The sequence below is a fragment of the Ostrea edulis genome, chromosome 7 (assembly GCF_947568905.1).
Source record: "Ostrea edulis chromosome 7, xbOstEdul1.1, whole genome shotgun sequence".
NCBI classification, from domain to species: domain Eukaryota; kingdom Metazoa; phylum Mollusca; class Bivalvia; order Ostreida; family Ostreidae; genus Ostrea; species Ostrea edulis.
The window spans coordinates 69,810,386-69,824,941 of record NC_079170.1 but is presented as its reverse complement, the minus strand read 5'-3'; the positions used below and the strand labels follow the sequence as shown (position 1 = coordinate 69,824,941).

Sequence of the window (14,556 nt, the reverse complement as noted above, 5' to 3'; positions counted from 1 at the left end):
ATATGTTTAATTTTTAATTATTGCGTGCTTTAAATAAATCAAATAAATCTGTATTATCAATTAATGAGAGCAATATTGAGTTACTGTTCTCTTATAATGAATTAACGATATCATTTGTCTTAATAAGAGCGCGATTATTACAAGATCATTGTTTGAATCTCTCTCTCTCTCTCTCTCTCTCTCTCTCTCTCTCTCTCTCTCTCTCCATGCACTCATGCAGTGTTGTATATGTAAATTATCTATGCACAAAGGATTTATGTACCTAAATGATATCCTGATTTATAAATCTGCAATACTCTGATAAGTAAATCATACAGTATAAGGATTCATGCACAATACAGGGTAACTATTCTACTCTGATACTTCCCCTGATTGAAGATAGCTGATCGGCACGGGCTAAGTGTGTCGCAGTCTGCACAATGGACAATGTTGTTTACTGTTGGAATACAAATGGAGTGTATCGTTTTGTTTCATGAATTATGCTAATAAAGGGAGTTTTACTACTACTTTGAGTATTTTCGACAAGTGTACACGTACATCCTCGGTCTTTTACAGATATTACGAGTAGACCCAGGTAAAGAGTCATCCGCATTCGATGCTTTTTCATGACGAGCGTACATGACCATGTCTTCTTTATACGTACAGTAGTATTTATGTATTTGCATTTTGCTTGAAGTAAGTGTGAATGGTATAGAATTTTATACCCTTTGCTTATTCCGTTTCATCAATAGATCTAGATTATAGATGAAATATTTCTCCGCGTTTTTGTATAGCTTTGACATATTTATTGCAAATGTACGCACATTCACGTAAAGAAAAGGCATTCTATATTTATTTATCCAAAGCTTTTAGAATGATTTACTACTGTACGATATGTTTATTGTAATTTTGAGCACTGCATGGTGTTTCAAAACTTGATTTCATTTCTTCTTGATGTCCTATAAATTAGTATCGGAGATGTACGTGTTACCTGTCAAAGCTACCCGCACAGGTAAATCGAAGACACTGATGTGAAATGAAGCGTAGCAAAACTCGTCCCCTTATATACCATGCGAACCCTGATACATATAACAATAGAATATCCAACTAATATGGCGGATTAGCAAAGAAATATGGCGGACATAAAGAATTATACTATATTTATTAATTCATGTCAGCTTTAAGCACGAGGACCGTATTTCAATTTTGAAGAACATGATGGATCTTGTATAAAGATTTGAATTTTATGACCATGTTGAACTATGTTAATTCCAGCAAAAACGCCACATGTATTCCGCAACGTAATATATTTCTTTCTGTTGTTTTGTGATCTACGGTCCATGAATGAATGAATAAATGAAACTAAGGAGAATTACTATCACTAAATTAGAAAAGAAGAAATTATACTATGCACCTTGGAGACTTGAATATCCTCCATATATTCCTATAGAATCGACTTTCTGATTTCAGATGAGGTTTTTAAGAATGTGTAAACATTGCAGGATAATATACTATTGCAAGAATGTGACCACATCGTTACTGTTACCATCAACCCAACAAAAAAAAGAAAGAAAGAAAGACTAGCTTATCAGTGGAGCATCTAATAAATAGACAAAAGCGATATGGTACAATGATTATATTGATTTATGTCTTCCGCCACACTCAACATTTTTTCAGCTATCTGGTGGCGCCCAGTTTTTATTGGTGGAAGAGAACTCAAATACAATATACCTGGGAAGAGACCACCGACCTTCCGAAAGTAAACTGGGAAACTTTCTCACTTACCGGCGCCAGCAGGATTCGAAGCCGCGCCGATAGAGGTGAGAGGCCGTGTGATTTCGAACGCGAAGCTCTAACCACTCGACCAATGATTATATGTGGTAGCAAATTCAACATTGTTATAAATATATTAGAGGTTGATAACGATTTAGCCTGTACCCTCATCAAAACATCATTACTAATCGTCCAGAAAAACAAAGATAAAAGATTCATATATTAAAAACAACAACGGAAATTTGTGTCTATACGCAAGTGCAAGTTTAAAGTCCATAAGGGAGAGAACTAGTCGTGCATCCTTTATCTATAATCTATTATAAAAGTTAATCTAGTTTTGTTTTAAAATAAACCAGCGCTGACTTGGGGTGGTTTATTTTGGCCTAACTTTACCTTGGTGGCGACAAAGCTATTTCATTGGTCGTCCTTTGAATACGCAGTGTGGGAAAAGAGTACCAATTATTTTCCCATAGAATTCAATACAACCTTTTGGTGCTCTTGCTATTTCACTATAGTGATGTCAGACAAATACTTTACCTCGGGTGGCAGGGGACAGTTTCTTTGGTTCTGAAACCTGTGGATAAGGGGTATACATCAAAGTCAGATTATGACAGACTAATGAAAAATCAAATTTCCCTTTTATGTCAATACTTCTATTTCATATTGGTGTAGTTAATAAATCATGATCCTAAATTACATGTAATCTATAAATACTGGTGCTGGTGCACAAAACATGCTCTGAGCTGGTTTCCCTTTTTTGCTTTGAATTTTTCTCATTTGGGCTAATCCGCACCACCCCCACACCATTACAGTACCAAACACTGGGATTTAGACACTGTGCACAATCAAGAACCCTATCTGCCCTTCTCAAAAATCTATTTTATCAAATACAACCCGCAATTATGGCGAATGCTGTCTGATGAAAGGTGAAGATAACAAACAGTGATCAATCTCACAACTCCTATAAGCAATACAAAATAGATAGCTGGGGAAACCCTAACCCTCGGACACACCAGAGGTGCCCAGAAGGAGCATGCATCCCCTGTTGACCGGTCACACCCGCCGTGGGCCCTATATCTTGATCAGGTAAACGGAGTTATCCGTTGTAAAGATCAGTATGCCAAGAACGGTTTAACAATCGGTATGAAACACGTCAGACAGCAGTTGAACCAGTGATAGGTTGTGATTCATTTGAATTTTAAGCCGTTCTTTAGATACCGATTTTGACAACGGATTACTGTTTTTTTATGATCATGATATAGGTCCCACAACGAGCATGGTCGGTCAGCAGGGGTTGGTTACTGATCCCTGGTGTTTCCGGGGGTCTTCGTTTGCCTTATTCTCAATTGTGTACTCTTTATGGAATTCACGACTTTGATAACTGTTGGTTACCTTCATCTTTCTCATATTGCAAGTCCTAAATTTATCTCCCACTCTAATCTTATTTTTGACGCCTTATTGACTTTAACTTGCGCCAATACGGGACGTTCGAGATACGGATCCACTCTGACTTTTATCGCGCGTTTAATTTGTAGGACATGTTACTTCCGGATTACAATAGCAACTAAGTAGACAAGCATGGGACACTTCATTTGCTATCAAATTCCTTCATTCAAATGCTATCTTTGAGAGAAAGTAATCACTACAACCATTTTATAGGAAATGAGTTTGATAAATTGTTGTTTGGCGAGGGAAATATATATAGGTAATAATATCCCGAGAATATCGGTAAAGCTTCACGCCTTGCATCCAATTATACGCGTCTAAATGCGCCTCTTCCCTTCCATCTAATTTACACCCAGGTACTAAGCAGCAATAGTGACTTGGATCGTCTTCGTAGGACTTCGCATAGCTCTTTACGGACCGTGGTTAGCGAAACACTATTTTTTGCATTGATATCAACTTAGCCAAACAATTGGGTATAACTGTCAAATTTCCGGCACATCCCGAAAGTTCCGTATTTATATTATTATGCTGCCTATGTGACATCACAATAACGACATCTTAAAGTCATAACATGTACATTGTACTCTTTTTGAAAGCCAAACTACACGGCGAAAGCGAAGTGTAATGACCTATACATTTTTCACAATGCTATGTGCATTATTTCCCCATGATTACAGATGTCGCGAAGCATATTGCGGTCCTCATTCGACGGTGTCAATAATAAATGGAAGCTTTACAAATTTTGTTTGCAATCAATTGAGAGTTAAGGAATATTTCTAAGAATAAAGTGTAATAACTTAAAAATAATATAACTAAACAATAACAGTTTAGTTACTGATTACATTCACTAGTAATCCCGAGGGGATCCGGATTTGTTTAGTTACTGATTACATTCACTAGTAATCCCGAGGGGATCCGGGTTAGAATAGATCCTCAGTACTCCTTGCTTGTCGAAAGAGGCGACTAAATTGGGTGGTTCTTCGGATGAGACCGGTGCAAAATCCGAGGTCCCGTGTCACAGCAGGTGTGGCACGATAAAGATCCCTCCCTGTTCAAAGGCCTTAAGCGCCAAGCATAGGCCTAAATTTTGCAGTCCTTCACCAGGAATGGTGACGTCTCCATATAAGTGAAGAATTCTCGAGAGGGACATTAAACAATATATACAATTAATCAATCACCACTGCCAATCAATCTTTTTTTTTAACGATGCAACGTGCCTGATTATATCACAGTCATGCTTTCGATGTGCTTTAATAATTCTAGGTGTCTTTTGTTTTTAAAACTGATTACTTCTGAAATCCTCGGTATCAATTGCATTATAACTTGGACATAAATAACATCAAATACGCTTATAACATACCCCCCCCCCCCTCTCCAATCTCTACAGTTTGACAAAGTGTATATTTAAAAAAAAACAACTTCCGGTGTAAGGGAAGTAACTGTAAAAACGTAGGCCATTTAATTAAATGTGGATCATGTGTAGACTTTATATGGGAAAATATGACGACCGGGTTTTTTTTTATCGCATAGTCATATTCCCCCATACAATGTCTATAACCTTTTTATTATATACTTTCAATTTCATTTAGGAACTAACAATAATGTTATATCTAACAATTCTTTATTGGTTTAACTGAGTAAAAGATGAAAAACACAAAAAAATTGAAAATTAACGGTGTAGTATTTTGCTTGTATATTGATTGTGACGTAATGTTTTCGGGCCGAAATGTTTGCGGGTATATATCGTGGGATATATATATGCCTTAAAAAGTTTTAATGAAAAAAGAAGAGATGGAATTGAAAGTATATAATAAACATGCCAAGAAATCCCGTCCGGTCTGAATTCGTTGGCTTCAATAGGACCATATTACATGCTGATTAATAGTAGCCGTCGCTTATCTCTCAATTGCGGTCACTGATTTATTTTATAACGGTTTTTCTATACCGGAAATTTTGCTAGGAATTTCTTGGCATGGTAAACGAGTACGATATAACTGAGTTTGGAACGGAAAATTTGGAAGGGTTCGGGGGGGGGGGGGGTGGGTAGTAAAAATAATTTTGAAAATATGAACTACTGTATCAATACACATTCTGCATAGGGAAAGGTATATTCAATATTCTACAAAATAAACCGGTGTTGTAGCATAGAATTTTCCCCCGCATAGACTTTCCCCTCGGAAAAATAGGCCCGGGATAGACATTCCCCCCGAAAAGATGGGCCTACTATAGAATTTCCCCTGAGGAGGAATTAACCCGGGCCCAATCCCCCTAGGAAAAACCGTCCCCGTAAGTATAGAATTTTGCCCTAAATGACAGTACGCCCCCCCCCCCCCTCTTACATTTTAGCTATGTATCTGTTTCAAGTTCTATTACAAGAATACTCTTGCTTATCTAGACCCAGGAATTCTTCTCATTATTTTTATTTATTTTGAGCAGGGTCTTGTGTATCACAATCATCATCTTATGTCTTTTTAAGGAAATTATTCAAATCGTGTTATGGTATATCAAAAATCATTCAGACATCTCAAGTCTTTGCCGTTATTTACTATATAGTATCTAACATTTGAAATGGTGAAATTGGGAAAAAGTTGTTGTTGGTTTTTTTTAATTTCAAATTTCAAATTTAAATAAACGGGAAAATTAAATTACTTTTATTTATTCAGTGCATTTATTTTACTTTTCATATATCTTAATTGTATATCTTTTAGTCGACTTTTTACGAAAAATCCTAATGATATTGACCATCGTTACTATATGCAATTCAAAGTTTTCAGCGTGTAAACCCAACTTCAACATATCAACAACAAAATAAATAAATAAATATTCGTTTAGCTCTATACTGACTTTGTACATAGGGGGAATTATATGCTGGGGCGCTTTTTCCCTCGGGAGGGGGGATCTATCCCGGGCCCGTTTTTCCGTGGGGAAAGTCTATGCGGGGTGGGAGGTGGGGGTTGGGGTTCTATACTACATACAACACCGGCATCGGAATCGATCGTCTAATGTGTAAAGGTATCACACCGCTAATACGGAATGTCGGAACAATTATTTCGTCTCCGATTCCGTCGTGGTTTTGATATTTAGTATGCCCAACGAGATCACGTTTTCTGCGGGCAACTTTCAGTAGGTCTTCTACAAGCACTTAGTTATTAATAATTATTATCGGATATATAGTGAGTTCAGGCACAGTTAAGCGTCGATTTTGAAAGTTTAGGGGTGGGGAGCAAACGGAGAAAAAAGGTGCCATTAAATATGTAGAAACATTTTAGCAAGCAAAGCAATTCTGCCTAAACCCCAAAATCGTAAACTCAAAGGGGGGAAGTATTCTTCAGAACATGTACGCGTTCAAAACATGCATTTTTACTACATGTACCTCTCATCGTCATCATAATAAGTGACCAGCTAATAAATCCATCTTTGCATGTACTGATTAACAAACATTGCACATGTATATATGATAATAACGCGATAGGTACGTCAAGAAAACAGGGGGGGGGGGGGGGGGGGGGGCAAAATGTTTAGCACTGTATGTACGTATCTGGGGATTGTGATTATCTATATCATTTCATAGCGCTTGGTTGTTTTAATGACTCGAGAAAATAAATGTCATTAACTAAATATCCACATATGCATACGTACATAGAGGATTTAAACTTTTTATATCTTCGCTTTTAAACATCAGAAATTTAATCCAATAACTCATGTTTTTGGTACTAGGGTATTCACTTACAACATTCTGCAAAATAACTTACAAACCAGGTAGATATTTTTGTATCAGAAATGAGTCGTCTCTAATATTTTATAGTCCTCACTATTTTGTATACAAGAGTTGCCCAAGTGATGCTCAATTTTCGTAACTTCTTTTTCTGAAGAGTTCCAAAATTTTCTAGTTCCGATATTCTGTATTGTCCAATCAAAATGAACATAGATTTTCCCCTGCGCGATTTTTCTCACTTCCTTTCCTTTTTTCTCTTAATTTTTGTACCCCTGATTAAGAAATTTTGTGCAATTTTCAGAAATAATCAGTTGTACACAAAGGAAGTATTAGATGTTGGTAGTTGAGGCTACTTCCTGAGGTACACTCAGGCTGGTTACACACATGTGAAAAACATGTGGATTTGATTTTGAGGGTAGTCTTGTTTGCGGGTAAATACTTTCGAAAATTCTGCGTAGCTAACCATGTTATTTTTGCGGTGTCGGCAGACGAGATGGGTAACAATGAGCATGACCGACAGCGTTATTCGGCATCAGCGCGTTTTTGGCATCAATTTTAACAAGTGATAAATTACAACTTTCTCTAACGATTCATTCCAATTATGTTATGATATCCTTCCTTAGAGATCAAGCGCAAGGGGGCGGGGGGGGGGGGGGGTCACAATTTGTAATTTTTGCCATTACGCATTTTTAAACCAAGACTGTGGAAAGACTTGATATATGTGCAAAAATAATTTTCAAAAATGACCAAATTAGTCGGTATGGGGTTATTTGAGTGTTTTAGTTGAATACGCAAAAAATCATGACCATGCCAAGAAATCCCGTCCGGTCTGAATTCGTTGGCTTCAATAGGACCATATTACATGCTGATTAATAGTAGCCGTCGCTTATCTCTTAATTGCGGTCACTGATTTATAACGGTGTTGCTATATACCGGAGATTTTGCTAGGAATCTCTTGGCATGGATCTATATGATACAAATTACCGGTAATGGCGTTTCGTAGGGTTGGTGTAATGACCTGATAAGTGTAATGTCCTGATTGACCTGATGGGCAATAATTCTATCTACACTAAAGCATACTTTAAAAATATGATATTTTAAGATTTTTTTCTAGTCAAATATACGTTTTCCTTTCATACAATACTAATTTTAAAAAAATAAGTATATGCATTTTAATGCATAATAATTCATCATTTTCAAACCCGAGGGGTGTAATGTCCTCATGAGACATTTTTACAAAAATGATACATTTTTACGATGTTTTATGCATCCAAATTAATTATGTTTATGAGTGGGTATATATCTTAAGATATTCTACTATTATTTTTAATATTTGTTGGTTATTTTTCATTATTTTAGGTTTAAACTAAACCAAGGGTGTAATGTCCTGATATCGGAATGACCTGATGACACGGTAGAGCGTTATAGAGTAATGTCCTGATATGCTATTTCATCGTCACAAAGCTTCTTTTGATGATATTTGTTTTCATATCGAATTCTTTCACAAACATGCATTTGTCAAATTATATTTAAAAAAAAAAGCATTAATCAATAATATGGTTATTTGTTATTTTAAACTTATACTACATCAAGGGTGAAATGTCCTGATATCGGAATAACTTGATGAAAACTGATATTAGTATTATGGATAAATCAAAATTAAATGATAGATTTGTTCATTATCAATGGCTATACAATGTAAGTAGTTATAAAGCATTGGGTGAAAGAAGACATTTCTTTTCGGAATTTCCAAAATATCGGAAGATCTCTACATGCACAATTATTAAAGATGTTGTATACTTAATATACACTTATATAATAGAAACGGGGCAATGCAAGGGAGAAGCATTGAAGCTCCTGGATTTTACATATTTTCTAGGGCTTGAAATATATCTCGTAATTAGTCTTTTGTACTATTTTCTATCATTTTTATGAGGTGAAATTAATAAAATGACACAAATTTTTTGGGTTTTTGGAAAAAATTAAATTTTCGCCCCAGCCCGGGTCGAACCAGCGACGTACGGCACCCACCGCCTAGCAAGATTGTCAAACCAGTGAGTAAGTCCACTCGGCCACAACGACTTCCCTATATATATATATATATATATAATATATAAAGCACTGAAGAACCAACAACATTCAGTATCCAAAACTGTCGGATCTATATTAAATAGATACAATGGTCAGGGAAAATAATTATATAAAGCACTAGAATGACCAACGACATGAACAATTGGAATTGTCAAATTTTCGGGACAACCTGTCCCTTCGTCAGGACGTGAAAGGATTACATTATGGAGAAAACACAAATATAATTTAACAATAAGCACTAAAGCTACACTACAAAACTAGCTAAACACTTTTACAGCGGATTACATGTTGCAGGCTCTGTTGTTAACTCAAAAAAGAATAAGAATCAGAGCGTGAACTCATCATGTCTGGTCACTGTGGTATTAGTCGGTAAAAGTGTGAAATTCATTAATGGACGAACTAACTTGGCCGATCAAAAGGTGAAACAATTAATCCGTACATCGTGGTATTCTCCCCTAGATCAAACTATTGAAAATTTAAATTTCAGATAACAGTAAATGAAATTGGCGTAATGTCTAAACTATTGGTTACTTGTAAGAAACTAAAAATGGAACTTGTTAATGAGTGCCAACGATGTTGGCAGTGCTGGTACTGGTATGCATCCAGTTGGTGAAGCAAGGCGATGTATCGTTGGTAATATGAGGCGGTACGCAGATATCTTAAGAGAAATAAAGTTATGAGAAATAAACCGTTGTCGTTGATCAGAGGGAAAATAGCATTGTCATATCAGGAATAGGTTTAGCCAATGTTCATTCTGGCAAAGTCAATCATTTTGTTCATGCCGTTAGGACGGAATGACTTTAGTCTGTGCATCCAGAATTTTTCTTTCTATCTGTGGAGCTCCAGGTTTGGTTGTGATCAATAACCCATTTGTGGCCATCTAGGTTGAAATGTTCTCCAACAGGCTCAGTGATTCTTTTGGATTTGATGGTCGACCGGTGGTTATTAATACGTTTGCGGAGACATGGAACATTTTATTTATGAGGTATATGCATATACCTCCTAAGCTGCAAAGCATGCCAGAAGCAGTACGTTGGCGAAACAGGAGAAACAATAAGTTATAAGAAACAATAACTATTTCATTTCAAAATTTATTTCCTTATCAATAGTTAGTATAAATTTTAGAATAACAAATATAACTAGTATTGATTTATTTTATGTCATTTTGATGCATGTTTGTGAAAGAATTCAATATGAAAACAAACATCATCAAATGAAGCTTTGTGACAATAAATTAACACATCAGGACAAACAGTAATGTCATTTATATATTTTTGAAAACCTTTTATTCAAAACTTTTATGCATGTTATCGATAAGGAATTATTCTACTGTGATAATGTATTATTTTGAAGTGTTTTTAAACTTAAAATAATCTAAAATTAAGTATTGATATACCAATTAGATACTTGTAAATAAATAATACAAACTGAATACTCATATAAAATGCATGTACATATTACTAACCAGCACTGCACGTTTCTATTACTGAAGTATAACCAGAGTTATCTTTCTTTAGAATAAGAGTTGACTTTAGTGTTTTATTCATTCAAGACCAGTACAGGCAGAGGATTAGTTTAGAGGTCAGTAGTCTTTGATTGGTCACTGTAAGTATTCCTGGAATCTTATTGGAAGGTCTTGAAGGTCAAAGTTCAGGAGAGTTTTATTAAATCACTTTGAAGTTAGCAGTCAGAGAGATTGCCAGTGCTACATATTTTGCCATTATTTAAGAATTGAAGGAAATTGGACAATCTATTGAAGACCTTGAAAGTCTGATGTGTTGTAAATACACCATGGACATGGTTCCAATTCTTTCGTTTGCCTGAATCCACAATTCGGGTATATATATATATATACTATTTATTTAAAATAACCATATTTTTAGAAATCATCTAGTTATTTTAAAATTCTAAGTTCTGTGTCTTAGTCGTATTTATAAATTTTTACTCAACCATGAAAAATTAATATTTCTCCCTGTTTATTGTATGTCATACTGCATGTAGATGTTAGTCGTTGGACAGAGAGGCGCTTGCCACCTGATCTCCGGCTAGGATGTATATGAAATACCAAATTGCATGAATCTTAAGTTATGCTGCATGTTGTTTTATTGTTTTAATGTTGATGTATATGTTTTATATTCGGTAAAAAGCTCTATAGAGCTTATGTTATTTGTGTTTTATACATGCCGAATTGAAATAAAGTTTTCTTATCTTATATTCTTATCTTATATTATATTCATCCTCAAGATCACAAATATAGAACCTAACGAAAAAATCAACTGTGTTGTGTCTGCATTAAATACCACACGGTTACACTACAGAAACAATAAAAATGATTTTCGCATTTTTAAATACAGCCACATGCGCATATATGCGAGTGAAAGGAACGATAACTCTAGGTTGAGATTGATACCGAGTGAGCATGCGACGGAAAAGGGCGAGGTGATCCCATTTCCGAGTAAATCATAGTGGATGTTTTAACAGAACATGTTTTTAATCAAGATTATGAACACGCCCTGAAAATCGACGCATGGTTATACAAGTAATATCGCCACACACACACACACAAAAGTTAACCCGGAACTAATTTTACACGGTGGGCGGTAAATCTAGTACTGCCGACTCCCGACTCCCGATGGTCCCGGGTTGCGATGTTTTAAAGATAATATTAAAACCGGCCAACAGAATTACTTCATACTTCTCGGGAACAATCATTATGTCCAAATTGATTCACACAATTAAAAAAGAACCAATAACAATAAGTATAAATTCTTAAACTTGAAATGTCACCTACTCAAAAGCGGTAAATCTAGTACTGTGTTAAAAATCCAAAAACCGAAAACGGTCACTTTTCATTCAATGCATGATTTAAAAAGATACTTAAAAACATAATTTAAAAAGAAAAAACGATGTTGAATAAATATTTATGTTTTACTAGAAGTATTTCTTCTTTTTCACAGTTTTAATGATTCCAAAATATACATGTAGGCCTATATAGTGTACTCCCGACTCCAGATGGTCCTGGATTGTTTATAGATAATATCAAAACCGGCCAACAGAATTACTTCATACTTCTCGGGAACAATCTTTATGTCCAAATTGATCCACACAATAAAAAAAACCCAATGATATATAGATAAATTCTTAAACTTGAAATGTTCCCTCCTCAAAAGTGGTCATTTATAACAAATTTTCCACTTCGGATGAAAGTGAAAACCTTTACATAGCAAATTAGTTTAATTACCATCTGATGCGAGGCAAACCGCATTGCCTATAAATTTTGAACAACAAATCCTAGGTGTAATAAATTTTTTGGGGGGTGTTAATGGGAACAAATCAATAAAAAAAATGACATTTCGAAATTCCAAGGGGTGTTCTATTATTTAAGAGAAAATCTATTATTTAAAAATATTCTATATTTGTATCTAAAATCAAATGTTTTTACTATATTTTCTAAACTTGGGTTTGAATTTTCTTTCTTCCCCAGCAAAACAATATCTAATAAGAATTTTGAAGGCCCAATTTTACATGTACATAAAGAAATTATTTTATCTTTTAGTTTTGTAAGCCAAGTTTAATAGTTCCAGAACAGCAAGAAGTAGCGATAGTGGCATTTTATATTTACCAAAAGTTCGAACTGAATATTATAAACGGTCTTTTAAGGTATCCTCCACAATTTTATGGAATCAGTTGCCTGAGTCTGTCAGAAGCTGTGGTTCTATTACCTCTATTAAATCAGCATATTTGCAGCATTATTACTCAAATAAGTGATATATAGATATGATGTATATGTTGGTTGTTTTCTTTTGGGGGGGGGGGGTCCCCAATGATATCGTGTGTATATTTTATGTATATATTTTATATTATGTTATCTATTTTTCTATTCTCTCATTTATTTGTCTGTCTGAATATGTTTTATACAGGACCACAATGTAAACTAGTCATTTGTACTAATTGTGCTATCCTCTCTAAATAAAAGAATTTATTATTATTATTATCTTGATTTTCTAATGATTAAAATTTACACATATTAAGGCTCAGAATTTGTTATATAACTGTTAATTAAATAATCAAAACTTTGTTAAAAATCATATATCAACAAAATCATATACATTTTGAATATTTTCTGTTATTATAAAAAAGAATTAGATACCGTATCTTTTATTTTTATTCTTAAATAGAATTATTTTTTGCGATAAATAAACGTACATTGAACCAAAATAGAACACATGATTTAGTACTTTTGACTAAAAAAAAAAAGCCCATAACAAATAGAACAATATGTAAAACAGAATATTTTTTCAAGACAATTAGTAATAAATGTGTAATTAAAATTCATCAAATTAAATTTAATTTGTAATGAGGGCTCTGCGGAAGAACTACGTCCACGTCGTAGAATCGGGGAAAACACATAATTTATGTGGCTTAGAGTTCTGCCATAATTTAGAAACACAAAGAATGCCTAATAATAGTAAATTTTATTAATTTTTAAAAGTAATTTGTTTCCGTTATAATGGTAATTTTCATTGGATCATATTAATTGTGTTATGAGCTATGTTTGTTAACCGTACCTGTATCGGTGTCCGTTTTTGTATTTATAACACAATACTAGATTTACCGCTTTTGAGTAGGTGACATTTCAAGTTTAAGAATTTATACTTATTATTATTGGGCTTTTTTTAATTGTGTGAATGAATTTGGACATAATGATTGTTCCCGAGAAGTATGAAGTAATTCTGTTGGCCGGTTTTAATATTATCTTTAAAACATCGCAATCCGGGACCATCGGGAGTCGGGAGTCGGCAGTACTAGATTTACCGCCCACCCTTTTACACCCATCCATGGAAAACCCGAATGCGTAACATTTAGGTGACAACGATGGGCATGGTTCAACCTGAAATATCTTAAGTTTCTTGACCATGTTGACGATCAGAAGTTTGTGAAGAACACAGGGAACTGACTGTTTATGACAAAACGACATACAGTTATCAAAGACGACACAATCAGGTAAATTTATCAATTAAAATAGAACGAAATATTTACTACTTTCGGTTTGATCAGAAAGAAGTTTTTAAAAAATTGAAGAACGCTTAGATCTATATGCCACACATATGCTTAGGTGTTAATATGTATACAAATCTATGTATAGCTTTAGATGTATATTCATCTGATAAAATCCAAGCACTTTTGATATTCCCAAATGAGGTGAAGTAGATCTACAGACACATAGGTACAGCACAATCTCTTGATTTCAGCTATATGAGGTGATGTAAGATTTTTATGTACAGACCGGTCCTCCTAAACAGAGTACACGTGTTAGAGTACTTTAGAGTACGCTGGTAAAATTTCATGAATTAATGCAATTTAACCGCTGTTCGTAGATGTTTTTACTTTAATTGAACCTAATAAATGTATATCTTGAATATATTGCCTTTCTTTTCATCATTTTAGGAATTATTTTTAAGTTACAGTTTACCATTTGATCCCGATCCCGATCAAATTTAATTACATATATCTATGTACATTATTTAATACTAGCGTATTGCATCTAAATT

The 14,556-nt window shown here is 34.4% G+C and overlaps 1 protein-coding gene across 2 annotated transcripts in view; it reads left to right on the top strand.

Annotated features, from left to right (window-relative positions):
* The first annotated feature begins 13,810 nt into the window (after positions 1 to 13,810).
* Positions 13,811 to 14,556, top strand: part of LOC125654981 (uncharacterized) — a 35,040-nt gene continuing 34,294 nt past the window's right edge. For both annotated transcript variants that reach the window (XM_056145223.1, XM_056145224.1), the window contains exon 1: positions 13,811 to 14,008. The gene's annotated coding sequence lies outside the window, so the exon portion shown is untranslated. The remainder of the gene's footprint in view (positions 14,009 to 14,556) is intronic.